This window comes from Lissotriton vulgaris, chromosome 6, assembly GCF_964263255.1.
Source record: "Lissotriton vulgaris chromosome 6, aLisVul1.2, whole genome shotgun sequence".
NCBI lineage: Eukaryota > Metazoa > Chordata > Amphibia > Caudata > Salamandridae > Lissotriton > Lissotriton vulgaris.
Window position 1 is genome coordinate 125,197,180 of NC_141694.1, and position 11,555 is coordinate 125,208,734.

Genomic DNA, 11,555 nt, shown 5'->3' on the forward strand with positions numbered 1-11,555 from the left:
ACACTATGACCGATTTTATTGTTCCTTTCCTCTTTTTTTGTACAATTGTAATTGATTATCCTGTTTCCTTTTTGTATGCAAAACTCAATAAAGAAAAAAAAGGCCACTTGGTCTAGCATCAATTCCGTATGCTCCATAACTTACCCGACCCACTACTGAGTCTTTGTGAGCACTGGCAGGCAGATATAGGGAATCTCGAGGAAGAGGACTGGCGGGATGCACTTGCTTCACCACGAGAAGTCGCAATGTTGTCGCAGCTTAAATAAATTCAATTGAAAATACTCCACAGGTCATACATTTTGTGCACCAAACTGGTAAAAATGGTAGGAGAAAGGAGGCTGGGTGCAGTAGATTATGTGGAAGGCTCGTCGGCACAGTCTATCACACTATATGGGAATGCCCGGCAATCAAGGGATATTGAGAAGCAATACATACATGCACGGAAAACGCCAGTAGCGCGGCTATTCAATTAACCCCTAAGCTGTGCCTACTCAACATATGGGAGGCTACAAATATGAACCGTGCGGAGCAGCTTTGGACCACTGTGGAACTCATAATCGCAAAACGCAACATTGTCCGGGGATGGGGGCAGTGGAGACACCAACTCAAGTAGAGTGGGAGAGGGACATGAATTGGTGCATGATTTCAGAAATGGAAGTCTATAAAAATAGAGGATGCCCCAAGAAGTGGGACCGGGTATGGGGCAAATGGAACACTTATGGGGAAATTTATGTACTCCTCCCTCGCCCGTACAAGTAGATTAAGTGGGGAAGACAATGACAGTGAGGTCAACGAGGATGATATTTGAAGGGTGAACTTCTCAGACTGAGTTTAAAGGGGACATCGAGAATTGTAACCAAATGACCAGTCTCAATCAGTGCTGGTCTTTGTTTGTACTTGCTGTATATATATGTAAACTAATAAAAAGATTTTTTTTTATCCATATGCTCCAAAGCTGCAAGGTTTTCTTAGCTGCTGAGGAGCCGACTCTGGATGTGCCCTTGCCAGAACACTTGTGCATTCGAAAAACCCAGCATAGGTTGGGCTCTCTGTTCTACTGGCCAGGGATGCACAGAGGCACAGAGAGATTTTGTACAACCTGTTCTGCTTGCCGAATGAGTGGTAAAATACTAAGGGAAGACCAAGGCACTGTTAGTGCCTCTACCAGTTGTAGATGTTCTTTTTTAGCAAGTGGGACTAAAACAACAAATATATCTGTGATGTGCTGATCCAGTCCGGGATTTTTTTTTCTTTGAATTCTGGGTCTTGTAGTTTTTTAACAGCATAAAAAAGACTACAAATCCCAAAATGCAAAGATAAAAACTGGACTGGAGCAGAACGTTCTGCATGGACTGGGGGATTTTGCCAGGGTGGCATGCCGCACACTCAGGACAGCTCCATATATGCAGTATAATCCAGCACAGACCTTTTATTAAGAGTACATCAAGAGTATCATAGTCAAAGTGCAGACCAGCAATCTTCGCACAGACTCATATACTCATTGCAGAATCATATTGACAGTGTAGATCAGATTTGCCATAAAGGCTCATATCCTCCGTGTGTGACTTGTGCAGTTAGTGGGCGCAGAGACTCAATTATGTGAACTGGGACTTATTTTTCATCAGAAGACTTTTACACAGAACAAGAGATTGACAGGAAGCAAAGGGGGAAACGAGGGAGGGAGAACGCAAAAGAGAGGAATACAGTGACATACTGAGAAAGGAGGGTTAAAATGAGCTTGCATAAGTGAGTTAAAGAGAGAGGGAGTGTAGGTGGTGGAAGAAAGAGGCATAAGGCGGAATCAACACCAGGCAGCTTTGGTATTGTGTAGCACCAGAATTTAGAAGCCCGGGACGCAGGCTCCTAAGGGAATCTTTGGGCCTCTGAAATTATTATTATAATTATTTTTTACAAATTAAGCACTGATAGGCACTGGATAATGCACCTTGATTATTTACTTTATGTTCCAGGCACTGCGCCTGATTATGGTCCATGGGTGTAAGGACTTCTAAGAATGTAGCAGGGGAATGTTGGAACAGTTTTTTGTGGATAAAGGCAGCGCGCACTGTAAACTGAGCAATCTAATTACCCGTTTATCATGCTTGCTTTGTTAACTAACTCACGTTCTGCGTGGGAGAGAATAACTTACTGCTGATGTCAGCTGACATCAGATACACAAAACAGAGGAGGGAAGTCTGCTTTCCTTTCTCCCACACAGGCTTGCTGCCGCCAAGGGCCCATTGGTGTTTACTTGTCATCGTGGTGGCCAGGGAGTCAAATTTCAAGTAAATGGTGTCTTGGAGAGACTGGAAGTACATGGGCCTGTGTAATGTCTTGGGCCCTGGGTCCACATGAAATAAAAATAAGACACACAAACACATAGGTATGATACTAGTAACTATCCACAAGCATGTGCACTCAAGCTCTTTTATTGGCAGGGTCACCTGACCGGTGACGTCTGTGTTGGTTGGGTGTGGGGTGGGTGTCAAGGCCAGCCCTCAAGGGTAAACTAGTCCATGCGGGGACACTGGAATGTGTCCAGCAGGACATTATAAGCCTGCAACTGGAAACCAGAGAGAATCTACACTTGAAATCTTGAGGAAGACGCTTACATTACGCTTGGTCCTTCTCGTTCTGTAACAGTCCTTACATCATGAGAGACAGGGGCCTCCACCCTCTGGATAGAAAAAAACACAGGAGAATTCTAGCAAACTCTACCCACCCTCCTGGGTACCCTATAAGGCATGGCTTACCCAGAATCCTCATATAATATCCAAGCAAACTCAAAGCCGCGGAGGTAGGGTTCGTGATGACTATGACAAGAACAAGTAGGACTAAGGGTAATGAAGATTACCGGTAAATAATCAGGGAATTAACTCCAAGTCCCTCAGCTCAGTCATTGCACCATGAGACAGACCAAATTATAAGCCTTTGAGGGCTTACACAACAAAGTATTCACACCCAACGATTTAAAGCACACTGAAGCTGTAAAAACAACAGAGGTTAAACTAAAGTAATTCACACCAGAACAGAGTTTAACAACCACCAAATCAAATATTTAGTACAGTCGAGAACATTTTTCAGTCTGTAATGTCTCTCCTATATAGAGTCTGAAGACCATGTGGCTGCACTCCAAATCTCAGGAAGAAAAACTCCCTGGAACTCTGCCTCGGAGGAGCCACACCCCCTGTAGATCTTCGTTGAATCAAGCCACCTCCATAAGAGCTCTGCTGGGCCTGCATGATGGTATCCTTCAACCACCTTCTTTATATGGCTCTAGCTGCAGTGCTGCCTTGACCTGCTTGCCGGAAAGTCACAAATAGTTGATCTCTGTTCCTGAACGCTTGAAACCTGTTAAGATAAATGGAGAGAGCACATTTAACATCAAAAGAGAGACAAGCCATTTCCTCCTCTGAGGAAAAATAGGGAAAAAAAGCAGTGAGAACCACCTCTTGAGAAACGTGAAAGGAAGAGTTGACTTTTGGAAGAAAAGAAGGCTGTTGGCAGAGCATTAAACCATCATCAAAAAGTCAGATAAATGGAGAATAGCAGAGAGTTCCCCAATACTCAGTGCAGAAATGATAGCCACCAGAAAAAGCACTTTACAGTAGAGAAGTTCCAAACCAACTTTCTCTATAAGTTTAAAAGAAGAGGTGTGTAATGACCTGAGAGGATTTCACCATAGGTCTCAAAATAGAGAAACTGTTAAAAACTGGTAATCAGCGTATCAATTTCACCTTCAGGTTCAGAAAACTCTCTAAAAGGTTTGACAGATAACCAATGAGACTTAAGAGTAGAGAGAGAAAGCTTAAGTTGATGACCTTCCACTAAAAACAGCCAGACTGCAGAAAAAGAACAGAATGAAGTAAAGATATTATGCTGGGAACACATCTGTGAAAACTATCCCAATGTCTAGAGTAGGCTTTGAGAGTCGAAGGTAGTTGGGAACCCTGAATTGCCACGACCAAAACTGCTGGAGACTCTTACTTGAAAGGTTTACCCTCTCGACCTCCAAGCCTGAGAATGAGACGTAGATGTTGAGGGCAAGGAGTCTGAAATGGAGGAGTTGACCAGAGAAGCCCAAGAGAGCAAATTGCCAGTCACTGTAGAAATGGGGACCAAGATCGTCTCAGCTAGAACCGGACTATCAGTCTCCTCCGGGTCCAATACACCAGAAGAGCGCCTATACCCTAAGCTCTACCCTCTTGGAACTTCGAACAAAGCCTTCGAACCTCAAATTTGTTCCTTGAAGTGAACAGATCCAGAAATGGATGGCCAAACTTTCTACAGATCTGGTGGGAGATCCTGTGAGACAATGACAGATTCATTGACGAAGGAAATGGCCTGCTTAGATCATCTTCCCTAGTTTTGTGTACACCTTTGATATGAGACGCTGTTAGAGCACTACAATTGTAATCTGCCCAGAGCTCCATCAATGTCACCACTTGATTCAAAGTCTTGGATCTGGTGCTCCCCTGATGGTTTATGTAGGGAATGGAGACCTTGAGGTCTGATCTCACCAGTATACCCTCTTGCTTGATTGGATCCGAGAAATGCATCCGGGCTCTGTAGATCACCATGAGTAGATTGCCACAACCTCTTCTGCTCCAACCATGACTATTTCTGCTAACATGACTGACTAAAACATGTGGCTCCCCAACCAATCCTGCCGGCATCTCGAAAACCAGGGGTTGTTCCATCCGCATACCCTTGATAAGTTTCTTAGTATCAATCCACCACTCCAGTTCCTAACTGGAGAGAGGAACCAAGTGATCCGTAGAAAGAGTCTTTTGATAGTAGAACCTGTGCAGGTGCAAAATAAAGAACGTAAATGTACACATGCCCAGGGAACTCTGAACTCACATGAGGCTATATGCCCCTGTATCTCCAGACACAATCGGGCCACAACCTCTGTACAGGAAAGAAGCGACCTGATCTGGCTTTGCATACTTATGATCCTGTCTTGGGGAAGAAAAATTCTTGCCAAATCTATCCTGAATATGACTCCTATGAACTTGATCCTCCGGGTGGGCGTCAGCTGACATTTGGAAAGATTGAGGGGAAGGCCCAGTTGCAAAATGTTCAAGGACTCCTGAATGGGAGGAGCAAGAAGAAGCCAGTAGTCCAGGTACGGGTAAACTGGAATCCTCTGTAAATGAAGATGAGCAACTACAGGAGCCATCATTTTTGTGAATACCCTGGGAGCCGATTTTATGCCAAAGGAGACCATAAACTGCCAATGATGACTCCCTACTTCAAACTTCAAGAATCTCCAATCCTTTTTTGCAATCGGAATATGTAGATAGGCATCTATTAAATCCGAAACCGAATTAATGGGGAAATCCTATGAAGGTTCTCCATTTTGTATTAAGATTCTTTAAGTCTATCACCAGGCGATATCCCCCAGAAGATTTCTGATCAGGAAGACAATTGAATAGACCCCCTGCCCTCTCTCCTTCTTTGGTAATGGACAAATCATGTTCTTCCTTATGAGAGAAGCATCTCCCTCCATCAGGGCTTAATGTTTGAAGGAAGCCTGGGGAACAGGGGTCAATATCATTTCAGACAGAGCAGTAGGAGACTGGAATTCTATCTCGTAACCTCTCTTGAAAATGCTGAGAATGCACTTGTCTGAGGTTACCGAACTCCATTCCATTCCACTGAACTCCATCAGAAGGAAAACTCCCTTGAAAGGGTGCATGCCCCTGATATACTCAGGAATTCTTCGCCTTGGATCCTGCACCTGCTTTCTGTTTCCCAAAAAGCTGAAATGAAGATGCATATTTTCCCTACAGCCTGGAAGAGGGATGAAAGGTTTGCCCCCTCAAAGGCTGCTTAAAAGACTTCCATCATTTGACCAGGAAGAGTAGGACACTTCGGGGCAGATTTACAAGCCCCTTGCGCCTCTTTTACGCTGCCGTTGCATCACTTTTGTGACGCAGTGGCAGCGCAAAAGATGCGCCATGGTGTGGGATATTTACAACGTGACGCATCTGGGAGATGCGTCACGTTGTAAAGCCCTGCGTCAGAAGGAGGCGTTCTTGCGCAGGGGGGCGTGCCGGCGCAAGAACGCCTCCTAAAAGTGGCTGAGTGAAATCTACAAGATTTCACTCAGTCACTTTTGGGCTCATGCTGCGTCACAACCCTGCGCCTGCTTGAAGCAGGGGTAAGGATTGACGCAGCATTATGGAGATAGGGCCCCCCAGAGCATTGCTGGAGCTGCGTCACGCTTGTGACGCAACTCCAGCAATGCGTCGCTTTTACGGCACAGATGCGTGACGCATCTGTGTCGTTTTTGCCCCATGGTGCGCCGCATTGTAAATGCGGCGCATCCAGGGTGGCGGAACTGCGGCGCACAATAACTGGTGCATCCCTGGGGATATGCAGGGATGCGCCAGTTATTGTAAATCGCCCCCTTTTTTCTTAAAACTCTCATTGAAGAGACAATGGAGTTTCTCCTCTAATACTGCTCCAAACAATTTCTGACCCTCAAAAGGCATCTTAAAGGTGTTTGCTCTCTGGGCCACATCAATATTTCAGTCTTTTAAATACAGATTCTGCCTGGCCAATTTTGATAATCCACTTGCAAGAGTCAAGGATCTAACCACATCAAACAATATGTCTGTAAAAACTCAATCTGCTGTTCCAATGATTCTAAAGGAGGAAGACAACCCTTTCCCACTTGAATGGTTTGAAATAACAACATAAAGTCTGCAATAAAAGATTGAGTTGTATCAAATCAAATCAAAAGAGACTTTATTCTGTATATTTCAACCATAAAAGTGCATAAAACATACAGTACATACATAAAATGACATTAGGTAAAATATGATTGCAGGTAGTAAAAGGACTGACTACGATAAATCCGTTAGTTCATTCATTGGTCCAAACAAATTCGCAGTTTAAGAGACAGTTTTAAAAATTCAAGAACTTGAAGGACACTATCACTGTCGTCTAGGTCCGTCAGCTCCGCTTCCCTGAGGGGAAAACAACACGCCAAAACAGCCAATTCCGCCAACAAAGGAGAGGAACAAGTGGGGGAAAGTTCCGATCAACTGGGAAGACGATCAGGAATAAGGGGAACAGCCGCAGTGCCGAGAAAGCAGCCTGAGAACTTTGCCGAGAGTCTCAAAGCGTGAAGCCCAAGATGGCGCCTGGAGCTCACAGAGAGAACAACAAGCGGTGACTGTGCAGCAAACCGGCTTGCGAGAGCAGTGAAACAAAGAACCAACACCGGACCCACGGAAAAGGAAAAAAGAAGAGTAAGACAGCATTTAGCGATTGGAACGCACTCAACGCAGAAAAGCCGCGCAACCACCACCGCCTCCGCTCTAAGAAGGAGCACACACAGCGAGGTAAGCCCGCCGGACAAGCAATCCCCCACCAGCGAAAACAAAGCGGCGCGCTTACCGGAGACCCGACACCGTCACGGACACAGGCACCGGAAGTGAGAGGAAGGAAGGCGCCATCACCGGGAGTCTTCCTCAACAGCAACCCCAGGCGGTAGTCCCGGACAGGACCGGAAGAGGAAGGGTGTCATCGACCAGCGCCGGAAGTGGATGCTCGAGCAAGGAGACAAAAGGGGGAAAGCTCGCCGGACCTCCCGAGAGCGGAAGTAAGGTTTGAACCCGGAGCGAAACGGCGCGGAGGCGGTGCAAAGCACGGCAGATGCCAGATAGAGTGACGCTGAGCGTGGAGGTGAGGTGAGACAGAGCACGACGGAAGCGGGATCAAGCGACGCGGGGGCAGCGCGGTGAAGGCGCAAGCACTGCGCTAACTGCACCAAGAAGCGTGGCACTCATAGCGGGTCCAAACTCAACGAGGGGCATGCAGCCACACAGCAAACGGCAGCAGCAGTAAGCAGCAGCAGACGGCAGGCCAGAACACAGGCAGAGGCAACAAGCGAAGCAGTACTGCCGGAAGTACGAACGGCACAGAGGCGTGGCAGTAAGCAGTAGCGGCGCAGGCAGCTGCAGCAAGAGAAGCCGGCCACCTAAAGAGCACAAGGAGCACATAAGTGTAAGTGGCCAAAGGCGTCAGCGAGAGGCCAAAGACAACGTCATAGCAAGGGCAGGACCGAGTCCCTTAAAGCACACAGAGCACACAGAGCACACACAGCAGCACACAGAGCACACAGAGCACACACAGCAGCACACAGAGCAGAGCGGGCGCAGCACACATTAAAGGCAACAGGCAGAGACCAGTCAAAACTAACACAACATCCAGCCTACCCTTCTGAGCGCCATACTCAAGCACGCAGCCCCAGCGCCCAAAGCAGTAAGACAGAAGCGAACGAGACAAGGCACACGCTGGCAGGTCTTAAGGCAAAGACCAGAACAAGGTACATCCGAGAACCGAGCAGATACAGACTGCAAGGTATCTCAGAGAAAGCGTCAAAGGCGACAGAACTACCCAAGACAACCCTAGCGGAAGGGAGGCTAGGCAACATCCTATCAAGGAGGGGCATTATAACCATGGCAGGCAACGAAGGGAAAGCAGCTGGTGACCAGAAAAAACCAAAGATAGACAACCAAGGGTCGCCTCTGAAAAATAACAAAAGCGAGACGGCCACCCTAGAGACGATCCTGCGGAGAGTAAATGAAGGGATCGAAGTGGGAAAAGATACAAAACTCAAGGTGGAGAACATGCAGCTTGAGATGGCGGCTATAAGAGCGGACCTCCACAAAGCTACGACAAGAATTGAGATGACAGAAGGTAGAATAAGTGCAGTGGAGAATGAGACAAGGGACAACACCAAGGCCATAGCCGAGCTGCAGAAAACCACGAAAGCCATACAAAAACAGCTTGCTGAGAAGGACGATAGAGCAAGAAGAGGCAACGTAAGGATCCTAGGAGTGCCGGAGGGGACAGAAGACAAAGCGGGATCATGCGCAGCAATGTTAGAGGAACTGATCCCCAAACTCACCGGCATCACATTCGACAGAAGGTTCGAGGTGCAAAAGGCATACAGAATACCGGCAGGAAAGCCCACAACAGGAAAAGGGCCGAGAGCAATAATATGCAGCCCGCTCAGACTAAGCCAAACAGACGCCATCTTCGCCTTCGCTAGGAAAAAACAGAACCTGAAGTGGGAAGGCAGCAAGATCGTCTTAACCCAAGACTACTCCAAACCCACAGTAGAGTCAAGAAAAGGATTCCTGGCCCTCAGAGAAACACTACGTAGGAGAGGAGCCACCTTCAGCTTCGTTGGTCCTGCCAGATTCAAAGTAATGGACAAGTGGAAGACAATGATTTTTGAAAGCCCGGAGGAACTAAGGAGATACCTGCAAGGCCCACCCGTGGAAGAGATGGAGGACAACAGAAGCCCAGGAGCAGCGTAAAGAAGCGCCTCACCGGATGTGAATGGACAACCTGAATAAGTGAATGCGATAAAAGCCGAAGAAAAAAGAAAAGGAATAAAATCACCAATGGCACAAGGAACATATCTACCTCACTAAACCCGCAGCGGGAAATAAAAAGTACTATAACTAGAATGAAGAGCTACAGCTAGCACATCAAAATCCAAGGTCAACCATGGCACTACCCAAACGAGACAATCAAGCCGCAGCAGAGCAGGGTGCCGGGCTCTGTCCTTGGTACCATTTCCACCTCAGTCGAGCTACATCAAGGAAGGAAACCGACACTACCTCAGGGAAAAGACGCGGAGCAAAGGAACTTTGTCGTCGCACACCCACTCAGCAAGTAAGGGAGGGGGGGAGGGACAATCGGGGGGGAGGGGGCGGAAGCACGGGGGGGAGCGGGGGAGCACATACATGGGTCTACTCACTATCATCTGTCCTCTCTATACTCTATCTTTCTATCTTTCTATCTTTCTCCTTACACTCACACGGGGGAGAAGTACACGCAGGAGAAGGGGGATGGTCCCACATACAAGCCAAAGACCGAAAGACGCAGAGAAAAGCCACTGCAAATGCGGAAACAAAAGCATTGTAAATGATAAACAGCAACAAGAGTAGCATTGCGTCTGACATTAAGATAGTGTCCCTAAACGTCAAGGGTCTGAACAGCCCGGTAAAAAGGAGGAAGGTACTCGAACACCTTAGGAAACTTAAGAGCGACATATACGTACTCCAAGAAACAAGATTGCAAGCAGAGGACATCAGCCGCATAGGGGCCAATTGGATAGGTGAGGTGCAGGGCTCACCAGCACAGAATAAGAAGAACGGGGTAGTAACAATTATAAGCAAACACTCCAAAATAGAAGTGGTAGGATCTCAGGCAGACACACAAGGGAGAATGCTCACGACGACACTCAGAAGGGCAGGGGAGACATTCCATGTAGCTAACATATATGGACCCAACAGTGACGACAGAACATTTTGGGAGGGGGTGGGCGCACAACTGTACTCACTACCTCTAGGAGACCTGCTGATCGTCGCGGGGGATATGAACCAAGTCCTAGATCCAGCAATTGATAAGCATCCATACAGACCAAGCCAATCAACAAACAATCCCCACATCCTTAAAAATCTCTGTTCCAAACTAAGTCTAAGTGACCCTTGGCGCATAAGTAACCCAGACGCCAGGGAGTACACTTTTTACTCCAACCCACACAACTCATACAGCCGAATAGATTACATTCTGATGTCAGAAACACATACTCACCTCATAGACCACACGGAAATAGGACCCAGAACTATATCAGACCACTCACACATAAGCCTAACACTATCGGGCAGACACAACGACGAGCCGACCCGCAGATGGCGATTCGATGACAGTCTGCTCCAAAACGCCCCAGCGAGAGCCAAAATAGAGGAGGCAATAAAAGAATACCTACTACTAAACGATAAACCAAACACAAGCAGGGAAGTCCTATGGGACGCCCTGAAGGCCACCATTCGGGGAACAGTCATGACAGTCAAGGGAAGGATGAACAAAGACAGAAAGAAGGAAATTAAAAAACTTGAGAACAGCCACATAGCCAGAATAGAGGACAGGAACACACTCACAAACCTAACTAAATTAAAGTACGAACTAAACAGAATACTGAGCGAGAGAGCGGGCACTTGGATCAACAAATATAAATCAATTAATCTGTGTACCGCAAACAAAGCGGGCAAAAACCTAGCATCCTACCTGAGAGGAAAGCAGAGACACCACACGATAGGTGCCATCAAAGACAAACACGGCATATCCCAGACCTCAAACAAAGACATCCTAGAAGTCTTCAGGGACCTCTATGAGGGACTGTACACAAAGGATGACACACTGCAAGATGATGGGGGGAAAGAGCTACTAGCGAACATAGCCACACCCACACTGACGGACCAGGAACGAGACATCCTGGAAATGTCCATAACGGGGGATGAGATAGACAGAGCCACACAAAGCCTCAAAGATAACAAGGCACCCGGACCAGACGGGTTCACAGCTGGCTTCTATAAGCAATACCTGAACTTACTTAAACCCACAATGAGGGAGGTATTCATAGCATGCGCCCAGAGCGGACACATGACACCCTCAATGGCCGAGGCAAATATAATAGTGATACCCAAGGAAGGGAAAGACACAACAGAGGCGAAGAACTTTAG